At 40.8% G+C, this 14549-nt stretch overlaps 1 protein-coding gene across 1 annotated transcript in view; it reads left to right on the top strand.

The window, feature by feature from the left end:
- The window catches only part of snd1 (staphylococcal nuclease and tudor domain containing 1), a 317379-nt gene that overhangs the window by 246307 nt on the left and 56523 nt on the right, over positions 1-14549 (top strand). The window lies entirely within an intron of this gene.

Genomic DNA, 14549 nt, shown 5'->3' with positions numbered 1-14549 from the left:
CCGTCCCCTCCTGTCACTTGTGACTGGAGAGCTAACAATCCCTGCTGTTCCTGCTTGAATGCGCATCCACACTGGCTGATGTATGTTTTCTCATGAATGAATGCACACATAATACATCTCCTGGTGTGTTGTTGTCTGGTGCCCCTCACCCCAAAAAGCACTGTGTAGCACCTGCCGTCGGTGGTTCCAAACGACAAATGCTTGCACCGGTGACATAAAACGCACTGGTTATTCAATTACCCCTAATTGGTCCAAAAATGACCAAGGCTCCCGACCCTACAGTGGTATGAAAAAATATCTGAACCTTTTGGAAGTTATCTCATATCTGCATGAAATCCCCGTTAAATGTGATCTAATCTTTGTCAAAATCACACAGATGAAAATACAGTGTCTGCTTTAACTAAAACAACCCAAATATTTATCGGTTTTCATATTTTAATGACGATAGCATGCAAACATTTTAAGTCGGGCATGTGCCCAGTCACTAATGAGTGTTTTAAAGCTGCCCTGCCCACTATAAAACACACACCTTGTAAGAATTGTCTTGATGAGAAGCATTGTCACATGTGCATCATGGCTCGGTCAAAGACTGAAGACGTGCGATCAAGGATTGTTGATTTGTATAAAGCTGGGAAAGGATACAACACCATTTCTAAAAGGCTGGATGTTCACTAATTGACAGTCGGAGAAGTCAATTCAAACAAGTCTACAAATGGAGAGAGTTTGGAACTGTTGCTTCTCTCCCAAGGAGTGACGGTCCACAAAAGATGATGCCAAGAGTTCAGCGCAGAATGCTCAGAGGGATAAAAAAGAACCATAGAGTGTCCGCTAAAGACTTAGAGAAATCACTGGCTCAGTCCAATATCTCTGTGCACACATCAACTATATGTAAAACCAAGAATGTTTTTTTCATGGGAGGACTTCACGGAGGAAGCCACTTCTGTCTAAAAAAACATTGTTGCTCGTTTAATATTCGCAAAAAGGCATTCCACGGAATTTTTGGCAAAATATCTTGTGGACTGATGACACCAAAGTTGAATTTTTGGGGAGTAACACACAACGTCATGTGTGGAGGAAAAATGGAACAGCTAACCAACATCAACACCTCATCCCCACTGTGAAGCATGGTGGAGGGAGCGTCATGATTCCGGGCTGTTTTGCTGCCTCAGGGGCTGGACAACTTACAATCATTAATGGAAGAATGAATTCAAAAATTTATCAGGATGTTTTGCAGGAAAACCTGAGGCCGTCTCTTAGACAGTTGAAGCTAAAAAGATGATGGATGTTGCAACAAGACAATGATCCAAAACACAGAAGTAAATCAACTTCAGACTGGTTTCAGAAGAACAAAATACACGTTCTGGAGTGGCCAAGTCAAAGTCCAGACTTGAACCCCATTAAGATGCTGTGGCATGACTTAAAGACAGCGATTCATGCCAGACATACCAGGAATCTGACTGAACTACAGCAGTTTTTTTAAGAGAAAAATGGGCCAAGATTAGTCCTGATCGGTGTTCCAGACTGATCTGCAGCTACAGAAAGCATCTGGTTGAAGTTATTGCTGCCAAAGCGGGGGCCACAAAATATTAAATTAAACGTTCACTTACAGTAGGGCAAATAAGTATTTAGTCAACCACTAATTGTCCAAGTTCTCCCACTTGAAAATATTGGAGAGGCCCGTAATTGTCAACATGGGCAAACCTCAACCATGAGAGACAGAATGTGGGGGGAAAAAAACAGACAATTACATTGATTGATTTTTAAAGAATTTATTTGCAAATCATGGTGGAAAATAAGTATTTGGTCAATACCAAAAGTTCATCTTAATACTTTGTTATGTACCCTTTGTTGGCAATAACGGAGGCCAAAGGTTTTCTGTAACTCTTCACAAGCTTTTCACACACTGTTGCTGGTATTTTGGCCCATTCCTCCATGCAGATCTCCTCTAGAGCAGTGATGTTTTTGGGGCTGTCGTTGGCCAACACAGACTTTGAACTCCCTCCACAGATTTTCTATGGGGTTGAGATCTGGAGACTGGCTAGGCCACTCCAGGACCTTGAAATGCTTCTTACGAACCCACTACTTTGTTGCCCTGGCTGTGTGTTTGGGATCATTGTCATGCTGAAAGACCCAGCCACGTCTCATCTTCAATGCCCTTGCTGATGGAAGGAGATTTTCACTCAAAATCTCTCGATACATGGCCTCATTGATTCTTTCCTTTAGACAGATGAGTCGTCCTGGTCCCTTTGCAGAAAAACAGCCCCAAAGCATGATGTTTCCACCCCCATGCTTCACAGTGGGTGCGGTGTTCTTCGGATGCAATTCAGTATTGTTTCTCCTCCAAACCAAAAAGTTCTACTTGGGTTTCATATAACCATAACACATTCTCCCAGTCCTCTTCTGGATCATCCAAATGCTCTCTAGCGAACCGCAGACGGGGCCTGGACGTGTACTTTCTTCAGCAGAGGGACACGTCAGGCAGTGCAGGATTTGAGTCCCTGGCGGCGCATTGTGTTACTGATAGTAACCTTTGTTACTGTGGTCCCAGCTCTCTGTAGGTCATTCACTAGGTCCCCCCGTGTGGTTATGGGATTTTTGCTCACCGTTCTTATCATTTTGACACCACGGGGTGAGATCTTGCATGGAGCCCCAGATCGAGGGAGATTATCAGTGGTCTTGTACGTCTTCCATTTTCTAATACCGTAATTTCCCGAATATAACGCGCACTTTTTTTCCCCAAAATCAACTTGTAAAATCATGGTGCGCATTATAAACGGATACATGGATGGAGACAGAAATATATATATATGTTCTATATATAATCGTGTCGACAGCGATGAGCGTTCTCGGATTTCCGACTTACTTTCCCACTTTCATTTTACCGTATAAATCCATGGAGGTAATATTTATTCATCATGATGAAACGAGCAAGGGGTGCGCATTATACACAGGTGCGCCTTATATTCGGGAAATTACAGTAATTGCTCCCACAGTTGATTTCTTTACACCAAGCATTTTACCTATTGCAGATTCAGTCTTCCCAGCCTGGCGCAGGTCTACAATTTTGTCTCTGGTGTCCTTTGACAGCTCTTTGGTCTTGGCCATAGTGGAGTTTGGAGTGTGACTGACTGAGGTTGTGGACAGGTGTCTTTTATACCGATAATGAGTTAAAACAGGTGCCATTAATACAGGTAACGAGTGGAGCCTCATTAGACCTCGTTAGAAGAAGTTAGACCTCTTTGACAGCCAGAAATCTCGCTTGTTTGTAGGTGACCAAATACTTAGTTTCCATAATCAAAATCAAACAATGTGATTTTCTGTTTTTTTCCCCACATTCTGTCTCTCATGGTTGTTTACCCATGTTGACAATTACAGGCCTCTCTAATCTTTTAAATACTTATTTGCCCCACTGTACCTATTTCCCCCCCTTCTGTCATTGTTTGCATACTATCCCCATTAAATACGAAAACCTATGTTTGGGTGGTTTTAGTTAAAACTAGGGCTGTCAAACGATTAAAATTTTTAATGGAGTTAATTACAGCTTAAAAATTAATTAATCGTAATTAATCACAATTAATCGCAATTCAAACCATCTATAAAATATGCTATATTTTTCTGTAAATTATTGTTGGAATGGAAAGATTAGACACAAGATAGATATATACATTCAACAAACGGTACATAAGGACTATTTGTTTATTATAACAATAAATCAACAAGATGGCATTAACATTATTAACATTCTGTTAAAGCGATCCATGGATAGAAAGACTTGTAGTTCTTAAAAGAAAAATGTTAGTACAAGTTAGACAAATTTTATATTAAAACCCCTCTTAATGTTTTTGTTTTAATAAAATTTGTAAAATTTTCAATCAAAAAATAAACTAGTAGCCCGCCATTGTTGATGTCAATAATTACTTACACAATGCTCATGGATGCTGAAGCCTACAAAATCAGTCGCACCCAAGCGCCAGCAGAGGGCAGCAAAACTCCATAAAACACAACAAGTGAGCATTTCACCGTGTACTGTCATTTAAATCTCTCTGAGCGGGGCATCTGCGTTAATTGCGTCAAATATTTTAACGTGATTAATTTAAAAAAATAATTAACGCCCGTTAACGCGATAATTTTGACAGCCCTAGTTGAAACACTTCTTTTTTCATCCGTGTGATTTTGACAAAGATCAGATCACATTTGATGGGGATTTTATGCAGAAATGTGAGGTTCAAATGGTCAGTTCAGATACTTTTTCGTACCACTGTATAAGATCGATCTGTCACGTTCTATGCTGGGTAAAGGCGCTTAAAACTGACTCAATCTGAGACTGAGCATTGCTTGCTCACTTTTAATAACCCAATAGTGTGTAAGCGCAAACACTCAACTGATCATCTTTTCATCATCTTGCTGTCGGGCCAGACAAGGAGGTTGAAAGCCCCAGTAGCGCCTCCGGCTAACAAATCTAGCCCAGCCATCCGATCCCCTCCAGGTGTTAACACGCCGAGAAAAATCAGGCCCACATGCAGTACTTCAATGGTAGTTGAGGGGCTAGCGCCTGCTTGCCACAGAGAACTCGAATTTGTTATGACGAGCGATTTATTAATTAGGGCAATCGCACGCTTGAAATCTATCATTTCTGATTGCCCCTTTGAAACAGTCTGCAAAAAAGGACATTCGTTCATTCACTGCCTAGTTCAAATGGATATGACGTCTACAAGTGATAAACTACGGGAGCCGTGCAAAAAGTCGCACATTTTGATCCAAGCGGCCATTTTCAAGGTTATTCTTTTCACGGGGTTTTTCAAGGACAGACTCGTCCTGGAGATTTTGTCCGATAGCAATATCCCCAGTAGGGAGCTGAGTCCTGATCCTTCATCCTCCGCCCTTTCTCCCTCCATCCATCTTTTTCTCTCTGTCGCTTTCATTTTCGCTGACGCGCGCTCAAAGCGGCATTAAGTCATAGCGAAGCCCTTGAAGAGCACATCAAAGCGTTGTTGTAGAATCACAGCAGCCGAGCGCCGTGCTGTATAATTAGGTTACGTTTCAGTGACATGTGACACCGTCGGGTAGAGATTGGAAATGTTCCTCTTTCGCGGCAAGTCATCAGTTTTTGCCGTTATTACGGAAAAAATACTCCGAGTCCTTCGTAATTGGGGTTCAATTTAGGTAGCAGCCGGACAAAATCATCAGAATTGTGACTTTTGTGCAGGCTGTAAGGAACAGACGTTGATAAAGAATATCTGAAAAGGCCTCCCAGCTGTTTCTGCACTTGAATGGACACATGGCGAGACCCACCAAATAACCTCGGCGCTTTCATTTTCCGAGAGATTGTAGAGCGTCTGGGAGAAAACGTTAAGAAAATTAACATTTTACCCTCAGCGGGTCTTGCCAACTGTGTGCTTGAACCCCCCGCAACCCTCCGTCCCCTTTTCCCATTTTAATTATTCCCCTTTAATAACTCATAAGTGCAGCTTTCTTCATGCATGGCTATCTTTACACACGCTCGATAAGTGATTAATTTCACGTTAGGAGCGTTTTTTTTTTCTTCTTCTCCAAATCTCCGGCAAGCTTGAGGGATTGCGCTCCTTAATCCTCAGTTCATTGGAAGCCTCTTTATCTGTTAATGTACTCATTTATCTGGCATTGTCTCACTTTCCTCCCCACACACATTATCTCCTCTTCAAAGGGCTATCGCGCCATTCCACCTCCCTCTGATTTTTTTTTTTCTCCCCTGGTGTTGGCCCTTTCTCCGTGGGCTCTATGTAATTACTGTCAGGAGAGGGACCCGCATAGATCTCTGTGACCTTGCGCACTCCAAAGACATGGGTGCTGGAATCAAGCGAGTAGAAACTCCCTCTTTTACAACGTCGCCATCGTTTCTAAAATTGACAAAAATTACATTTGACTCATTTACAATCCCTGACAAAAGTCTTGTCGCTTATCCATTTTGTAGAAAGTTGCTAATAACCTGACTTTGGATGAGGTTGCATGTACAAAAAAAATGTTTAATTTTAATGAAGACATAAAGGTCAAATTTTGGCAAGAAAAGTTTTGTCGCCCACAGAAAGTAATGGGAAAATTGAAGAAAAAATGTACTTCAAATACAAAAATATTAGGGCTGTCAAAATTATCGCGTTAACGGGCGGTAATTAATTTTTTAAATTAATGACGTTAAAATATTAGACGCAATTAACGCACATGCCCCTCTCAAACAGATTAAAATGACAGCACAGTGTCATACCCACTTGTTACTTGTGTTTTTTGTCTCCCTCTGCTGTCGCTTTGGTGCGACTGATTTAATGGGTTTAAGCACCGAGAGCATCGTGTAATTATTGACATCAACAATGGCGAGCTACTAGTTTATTTTTTGTTTGAAAAGTTTACTAATTTTTAGGGCTGTCAAACGATTAAAATTTTTAATCGAGTTAATTACAGCTTAAAAATTAATTAATCGTAATTAATCGCAATTCAAACCATCTCTAAAATATGCCATATTTTTATGTAAATTATTGTTGGAATGGAAAGATACACTACGGATATATACGTACAACATACTGTACATAAATACTGTATTTGTTTATTGTAACAATAAATCCACAAATGGCATTAACATTCTTTCTGTTAAAGTGATCCAAGTATAGAAAGACTTGTAGTTCCTGAACGATAAATGTTATAGTTACAAGTTATAGTAATTTTATATTAAAACCCCTCTTCATGTTTTCGTTTTAATAAAATTTGTAAAATTTTCAATCAAAAGTAGAGTTAATATAATAATAAGAAGAATAAAAATAACAATAATAAAAATAGAGTGAAAAGTTTTACGTGTATTTTGCAAAGCTATTTTGATATGGAATGCCAGTTCATTTTGCATTGTTGTTTAACTGTGTGTCAGAATAGGGCCTCATTACTATAGACTGAAGTGCTTTTCTTTTTGTGAACATTATTTTTTGGGGGGAGAGAGGAATATTATTTTTGTTGTGCTTTCACTAAACGATACTTACAGTGGGGAGAACAAGTATTTGATACACTGCCAGTGGGTTTTCCCATTGGCAGTGTATCAAATACTTGTTCTCCCCACTGTATGTTGTGAAGGAGTTGCCGATAAACGGCGCGGTCCAAAGAACGCCTGTGTCCATTCGCCTCTACTGTAGAACATATATCTATACATATCTTACCCAAAATACAACAAGAGACACGTAATTGCCACTAAAAGAAAGAAAACTTACCGAAACATGTGTGGAGCACAAATAGCAATTTGCATTGCATTGTGAATATAGCATAAACGTCTCACTAATTCTCCTATGTTTAGAATAAATAACATGAGTATGGAACGGCGCTGCCCCCAAGCGGCCGGTGGCATTCTCTTCACTCCTAATGTCCATAAACGGCCTCATTGTAATCTGTTTGAGGCAATGTACGAGATGGTCATTCACCCAAGCGCCAGCAGAGGGCGGCAGAACTCCATAACAATAAGTGAGCGTTTTCGTGTACTGTCATTTAAATCTGTCTGAGCGTGACGTCTGCGTTAATTGCGTCAAATATTTGAACGTGATTAATTTAAAAAATTAATTAACGCCCGTTAACGCGATAATTTTGACAGTCCTACTAATTTTATTAAAACGAAAACATTAAGAGGGGTTTTAATATAAAATTTCTATAACTTGTACTAACATTTATCTTTTGAGAACTACAAGTCTTTCTATCCATGGATCGCTTTAACAGAATGTTAATGTTAATAACATCTTGTTGATTTGTTGGTATAATTAACAAATACAGTACATAAGTACAGTATGTTGACTGTATATATCAGTCTTGTGTCTTATCTTTCCATTCCAACAATAATTTACAGAAAAATATGGCATATTTTAGAGATGGTTTCAATTGCGATTAATTACGATTAATTAATTTTTAAGCAGTGATTAACTCGATTAAAAATTTGAATCGTTTGACAGCCCTAAAAAATATGTTACATAACATAAGCAAATTAAGTAGTGGTGCTGTGAGATCCAAATTTAATATTTTGTATGACTTCCATGGGCTTCGGCAAGGATTCATACAATTTCTTGATGAAGTCATCAGGAACATCAAAGAAAGCAGTCTTGCATGCCTCCCAGAGTTCATCAACATTCTTGGGTTTCGTCTTCCATGCATCCTCTTTCATCCTGTTCATGTCTGGTGACTGAGCTGGCCAGTCCGGGAGTATGTTGATCTTCTTTGCCTTGAGGAACTTTGAGGTAGAGATTGAAGTATGCGATGGAGCACCATCCTGCTGCAGAATGTGTCCCTTTTTATGGTTAGGAATGTAAGCGGCAGCTATGATTTGTTGATATTTGCAGACAATTAAAAAACCATGTGGCATCCGCCAAGGCCCACAGCCTGTCAAAAGGATGGACGCTGGAAAAGTGGCAAAAGGTGGATTTTTCAGATGAATCTTCCATTGAATTACACCACAGTCGCCGGAAATATTGCAGGAGACCTACTGGAGCCCGCATGGATCTGAGATTCACTCAGAAAACAGTGAAGTTGAGTGGTGGCAAAATCATGGTCTGGGGTTACATCCAGTATGGGCGAGAGATCTGCAGGGTGGAAGGCAACATAAATAGTCTGAAATATCAACAAATCTTAGCTGCCTGGTACATTCCTAACCATAAAAAGGGACAAATTCTGCTGCAGGATGGTGCTCCATCGCATTCTTCAATCTCTACCTCATAGTTCCTTAAGGCAAAGAAATCAAGATCCTCCAGGACTGGCCAGCCCAGTCACCAGACATGAACATGATGAAAGAGGAAGCATGGAAGACGAAACTCAAGAATGTTGATGAACTCTGAAAGGCATGCAAGACTGCTTTCTTTGATGTTCCTGATGACGTCATCAATAAATTGTATTAATCTTTGCCGGACCGGATGCAGTCCTTCAAGCCCATGGAAGTCATACAAAATATTAAATTTGGATCTCAAAGCGCCACTACTTATTTCACTTTTGTTATGTAATATATTTTTGTATTCGAAGTACATTTTTTTGTTCAATTTTCACACTACTTTCTGTAGGCGACAAAACTTTTGTCTTGCCAAAATTTGACCTTTCCGTCTTCATTAAATGAGAAATCTTTTTTCAGTGAAGCAAATATATTTTTTAGTACATTCAACATAATTTGTGTGGGTCTTATCTTTCATATGAGCCATTTCTGACCAATTGAATAATTAAAAGTCAGGTTATTAGCAATTGTTTCAACAAATTGGATAGGCGGCAAGACTTTTGTCAGGGACTGTACAGGAGTAGACGTTAATTAGGGCCCTCCCAACTCGAATTGGACATATATCCACATGATTGGACGTCTGTCATTGTCAATGGCACTGAAAGCGTTCGTATGAAGCGGCATCTTGTCTACCTGCAGTCGGAATATTCAATGCGACATTAGCTGATAATCTGAGATGCCAAATCATAGTAAAAGTGAAGTATTTCTTGACAAAGTAAACAAGTATGAATGTTCTAGTTAAAGATGGGAGCGGCCCACTTAGAAGGATAAAGCTTAATCCTGACAATCCGCGCGACAAAAACAGTTTAGCGGCGATCACGTGCTCAATGTTTGACAGGCGACGTTTGCCGGAGGCAGATTATTCCAACAGTGAGTCACTAAATGGCAAACAATGCACATCAGGCTGAAGACGGGAAGACGCAAGAAACAAAATAACTTGTATAGAAAAAAATGAAGTAGTCAGGCTGTAACGTCTTATGAAATAAGAATAAAAGCGATATTACAGATTAAATTTTTTTTTTTGTTTGTTTGAATGACTTTAGATTTGTTCTCCGTGACTGTAATCTGTCAACAGAGCGATATGGAAACAATAAACGATCGTTTTTTTGGACTATGAGTTCGAGTCACATTTTAGGGAGGAGATCTTTAATCGGAGACCAAACACAAACATTACACATTATAGTCGTAATAAAACGGAGAAATAAGTGCTAAATATTTTTTTTTTTAAAACTATCCAAATCACGACCAAATCCATTCAAGTCTTCGTCTTCAGTATCCCTTTTGAACAACTGCACCAACTTGAAATAGAGGGCACGCCTCAAGCAATGTTTCATGTGTTTGAGCAGACACACAAGCTCCCTGAGCACACTGAGGACCACTGTGAGCAACATCAGACGTGAACCCTGTGGTTACAAACCAGTATCATGCCTGTTCAAAACCTTGGATCATAGCAAGTTACGTGGTTTATTAAAAGAATGAAATTATACAGCAGCAATTTTCATCAGTTTGCTTTTGATATACAGTGGCAAATAAGTATTTAGCCAACCACCCATTGTGCAAGTTGTCCCACTTGAAAAGATTAGAGAGGCCTGTAATTGTCAACATGGGTAAACCTCCACCATGAGAGACAGAATGTGGAGGGAAAAAAACCAGAAAATCACATTGTTTGATTTTTAAAGAATTTATTTCCAAATTAGAGTGGAAAATAAGTATTTGGTCACCTACAAACAAGCAAGATTTCTGGCTGTCAAAGAGGTCTAACTTCTTCTAACGAGGTCTAACGAGGCTCCACTAGTTACCTGTATTAATGGCACCTGTTTTAACTCATTATCGGTATAAAAGACACCTGTCCACAAACTCAGTCAGTCACACTCCAAACTCCACGATGGCCAAGACCAAAGAGCTGTCAAAGGACACCAGAGACAAAATTGTAGACCTGCACTAGGCTGGGAAGACTGAATCTGCAATAGGTAAAACGCTTGACGTAAAGAAATCAACTGTGGGAGCAATTATTAGAAAATGGAAGGCATACAAGACCCCTGATAATCTCCCTGGATCTGGGGCTCCTTGCAAGATCTCACCCCGTGGCGTCAAAATTATAACAAGAACGGTGAGCAAAAATCCCAGAACCACACAAGCGGATGTAGTGAATGACTTACAGAGAGCTGGGACCACAGTAACAAAGGCTACTATCAGTAACACAATGCGCCGCCAGGGACTCAAATCCTGCACTGCTAGACGTGTCCCCCTGCTGAAGCCAGTACAAGTCCATGCCCGTCTGCGGTTCGCTAATGAGCATTTGGATGATCCAGAGAGGACTGGGAGAATGTGTTTTGGTCAGATGAAACCAAAATAGAACTTTGATGATTTTGGCAAAAAAAAAAAAAGTCAAGAAAAACCAAAAATGCCTATCTCAAAAAACTAGCATATTTCATCCTACCAATACAAAAAAGTCAACCTTCAATTAATTATATCAGCTATGCACTCAATACTTTGTCGGCTGTTTCAATGCGGCATGGCATGGAGGCAATCCGCCTGTGGCACTGCTGAGGTGTTATGGAGGACCAGGATGCTTCGATAGCGGCCTTAAGCTCATCCACAGTGTTCGGTCTGGTGTCTCTCAACTTTCTCTTCACAATATCCCACAGATTCTCTATGAGGTTCAGGTCAGGAGAGTTGTCAGGCCAATTGAGCACAGTAATGCCATTGTCAGTAAAACATTTACCAGTGGTTTTGGCACTGTAAGCAGGTGCCAGGTCATGCTGAAAAAGGAAATCTTCATCTCCATAAAGCTTTTCAGCAGATGGAAGCATGAAGTGCTCCAAAATCTGATAGCTAGCTGCAATGACCTTGCCCTTGATAAAACACAGTAGACCAACACCAGAAGCTGACATGGCACCCCAGACCATCACTGACTGTGGGTACTTGACACTGGACTTCAGACATTTTGGCATTTCCTTCTCCCCAGTCTTCCTCCAAACTCTGCCACCTTGATTTTCGAATGACATGCAAAATTTGCTTTTATTTGAAAAAAGTACTTTGGACCACTGAGCAACAGTCCAGTGCTGCTTTTCTGTAGCCCAGGTCAGGCGCTTCTGCCACTGTTTTAGGTTCAAAAGAGGCTCGACCTGGGGAATGCGGCACCTGTAGCCCATTTCCAGCACACGGCTCTGGATGTTTCTACTCCAGACTCAGTCCACTGTTTCTGCAGTTCCCCCAAGGCCTGAATTCGGCCCTTCTTCACAATCTTTCTCAGGGTGCGGTCAGCTCTTTTGGTTGTGCAGATTTTCCTGCCACACTTTTTCCTTCCCACTGAGGTGCTTGATACAGCACTCTGGGAACAGCCTATTCGCTCAGATATTTCTTTCTGTGTCTTAGCCTCTTGCTTCAGGGTGTCAATGATGGCCTTCTGGACAGCAGTCAGGTCGGCAGTCTTGCCCATGATTGCGGTTTTGAGTAATGAACCAGGCTGGGAGTTTTTAAAAGCCTCAGGAATCTTTCGCAGGGGTTTTGAGTTAGTTCGTTGATTCAGATGATTAGGTTAGTAGCTTCTCTAAAGTACCTTTTCAAGATATGCTAATTTGAGGTAGGGATTTGTTTTTTCTTTACTGTTTTACCAAAACCATCAATATTAAAACAATAAAAGGCTTGAACTACTTCAGTTGTGTGTAACGAATTTAGAATATATGAAAGTCTAATGTTTATCAGTACATTACAGAAAATAATGAACTTTCTCACAATATGCTAATTTTCTGAGAAGGACATGTGTCCCATTGGTGGATTTTCAGTGGCTGCATAGATTTTTCTGTGCGCTGAGTCTGTGCAAGCACACGCACAGCTTAAAAGGCAAGGTTCACTAAATCCAGACCTCGGTGCCACTTTTTGTGTCGTGTTTTCCAGGTCTCTCTCCCCTAACACACCTGAATCAAATGATTGTCATCAACAACATCTCCAGAAGCCAGAATATTGGCACCGAGGTTTGGATTTAGTGAACCCTGTTATAGGGAATGTTGTTGCACGACTTACATTGCCCTCCATAATTATTCGATTTATAATAATTATGTGTTTTTTAGCTTCTAATAATTTTTTTTTCTAAATAATATGGGACCTTAATGGAAAAAAAGAGAGAAATCCAACCTTCAATACAAGTGCATTTATTCAGTGGGGAAAAAATCCCACATAAAGAAATAATTATTTGACATCAAATTAGTAATTAGTATTAGCACCCCTGGTGTTAATACTTTGTACAACCCCCTTTTGCCAACAAAACATCACCTAATCTTCTATAATTTTTCACAAGATGGGAAAAGACAGAAAGAGGGATCTTCAGCCTTTCCTCTTTGCAGAATCTCTCGAAATCATCCAGAGACCTGGGTCCTCTCCTCTTCAGCTCACCCCACAGGTTTTCAATGGGGTTGAGGTCTGGGGACTGAGATTGCCATGGGAGGAGCTTGATTTTGTGTCTGGTGAACCATTTCTGTGTAGATTTGGCCATATTTTTAGGGTCATTGTCTTGCTGAAAGACCCAGTGATGACCCATCTTCAGCTTTCGGGCAGAGGGCAACATATTTTGATTTAAAATGTCTGGTATTTCAAAGCATTCATGATGCCATGCACCCTCACAAGGTTCCCAGGGCCTTTGGAAGCGAAACAGCCCCACAGCATCACTGACCCACCCCCATACTTCATATTGGGTATGAGATGCTTTACAGAATGCACATCTTTCGTGGCACGCCAGACCCACTTAGTGTTTGTTGCCAAAAAGCTCAATATTGGTCTCATGTGACCAAAGCACACGGTCCCAGTTGAAGCCCCAATACCGCTTGGCGAACTCCAGACGTTTGCGTTTATGATTGTGAGTGAGGTTTTCTCCGTGCATGCCTCCTAAACAGCTTGTGGGCGTGTAGGGGTGGGTCAGTGATGCTGCGGGGGCTGTTTCGCTTCCAAAGGCCCCGGGAACCTTGTTAGGGTGCATGGCCTCATGAATCCTTTGAAATACCAGGACATTTTTAATCAAAATCTGTTGCCCTCTGCCTGAAAGCTGAAGATGGGTCGTCACTGGGTCTTTCAGCAAGACACTGACCCTCAACATAAGGCCAAATCTACACAGAAATGGTTCACCAGACACAAAATCAAGCTCCTCCCATAGCCATCTCAGTCCCCAGACCTCAACCCCATTGAAAACCTGTGGAGTGAGCTGAAGAGGAGAGTACAGAGGAGAGGACCCAGGTCTCTGGATGATTATTTAGAGAGATTCTGCAAAGAGGAATAGCTGAAGATCCTTTTCTGTCTTTTGCCATCTTGTGAAACATTATAGGAGATTAGGTGCTGTTTTGTTGGGAAAAGGGGGTTGTACAAAGTATTAACACCAGGGGTGCTAATAATGGCATACCGCACGCAGGCTATTTTTAGACCATGACGTCGCATCATAAAGCGGAAGTAAAGCCGAAGTGGGACATTATAGACCCAACATAAAAAGTGCTACTTTTCGCCGGTAATCTTTCAAAAACGAACATGCCGATCACGTATTGCTTTTTTGGAACTTGTAGAAACGACTCTAGACATTACGACCATGAAGGATGTTTTCTTCATACGTTCCCGGCAACCAAAAACTCGGGAGGAAAAAATGTGAAAACCGAATCAACTTGCGCGGACTTTAACACCAGCTCGGCGAATCCATTCACGTTTCATATGCAGTAAACATTATGTTGGGTTGGCATGGTCTTTCAGAGGACAAAGAGGTAAGCCATTTTTTTTACCGTAACGTTGTGCCGTTCTGCTTGTGTCTGACAATGAA

The sequence above is a fragment of the Corythoichthys intestinalis genome, chromosome 13 (assembly GCF_030265065.1).
Source record: "Corythoichthys intestinalis isolate RoL2023-P3 chromosome 13, ASM3026506v1, whole genome shotgun sequence".
NCBI lineage: Eukaryota > Metazoa > Chordata > Actinopteri > Syngnathiformes > Syngnathidae > Corythoichthys > Corythoichthys intestinalis.
The sequence above is the reverse complement of the archived record's forward strand: the minus strand, read 5'-3'. Positions and strand labels throughout refer to the sequence as shown.